We start from the raw sequence: 961 nt of genomic DNA on the forward strand, positions 1-961 counted from the left end.
TATGAAGGGGGCCTGAAGACCCAAACCAACTTTGCGGAGCTGGGAAAAAACCCTTCCCAGCACAGGCATCAAACGTTGCCGTGTCGCCGTAACAAAACCAGCGGTGCAGAGCTGGAAACGCGGCGTAAACTCCGCGTTTAATCCCAGTTTAAACACAGCTTGTAAAGCGCTTGTAAAAGTCGGTGGGAGCTCCTAAGCCACGCCTGGGTGTCAGAAAAGCATGTTAGGAGTCTTTTGTGAGCGTTTGAGAACATAATCTCCTGCTGGAGCTGTTTTCAGGGCAGCACCACGATCCAAACCACCCTGGTGGGATTGCACATGCAGGCATCGGGATCGTTCCCTCTGCTGTCAGCCTGAGCGTTTGTGCAAAATCCCGCTCTTGTGCCAAAGGATTTCCCTGTTTCTATGGGTTTAATTCATGGTGCAGTCCCACCTGCCATAGAGAGTGTCCCTGGAAGTGTCCAGGCCACGTTGGACAGGGCTTGGAGCACCCTGGGGTAGTGGGAGGTGTCCCTGCCCGTGGGATGAGAGGGGCTGTAGGGTCCCTTCCAACGCGAACGTTCTGTGGTTCTCTGATAATCGATGCGATGTTGTCTTGCCCGCCTTAGGACGTGACGAGAGCACTTTGAGCTCTGAGCACCCCAAAGCTCCCCCAGCTTTGGGAGAATTTGAGCTTCTCCCAGGCTGCACCCAGCAAGGCCTAACCTTTCCCTCAGCCATGGGCACTTCCAGAGGGGAGTCCCTTGGAAGAAGGCGGTGGTGACGTTGAGCTCTGTGGGAAGATCCCATCACAGATGGAACATGTGGAGGCTGGGCTGGTCTGGAGAAGGTCTCTGGTGGCTGTAACTGAGGAGGCTGGGCTGGAGAAGGTCTCTGGTGGCTTTACCAAGGAGGTTGGGCTGGAGAAGGTCTCTGGTGGCTTTGTCTGATGGTGGTCCTGACGAGTGGCCGTCTGGGGGGC

At 55.9% G+C, this 961-nt stretch overlaps 1 protein-coding gene across 8 annotated transcripts in view; it reads left to right on the forward strand.

Annotated features, from left to right (window-relative positions):
- Positions 1-961, forward strand: part of EXOC6B (exocyst complex component 6B) — a 234,165-nt gene that overhangs the window by 150,984 nt on the left and 82,220 nt on the right. The window lies entirely within an intron of this gene.

The sequence above is a fragment of the Corvus brachyrhynchos genome, unplaced genomic scaffold, assembly GCF_000691975.1.
Source record: "Corvus brachyrhynchos isolate BGI_N302 unplaced genomic scaffold, ASM69197v1 scaffold85, whole genome shotgun sequence".
In the NCBI taxonomy this organism is placed as follows: Eukaryota; Metazoa; Chordata; class Aves; order Passeriformes; family Corvidae; genus Corvus; species Corvus brachyrhynchos.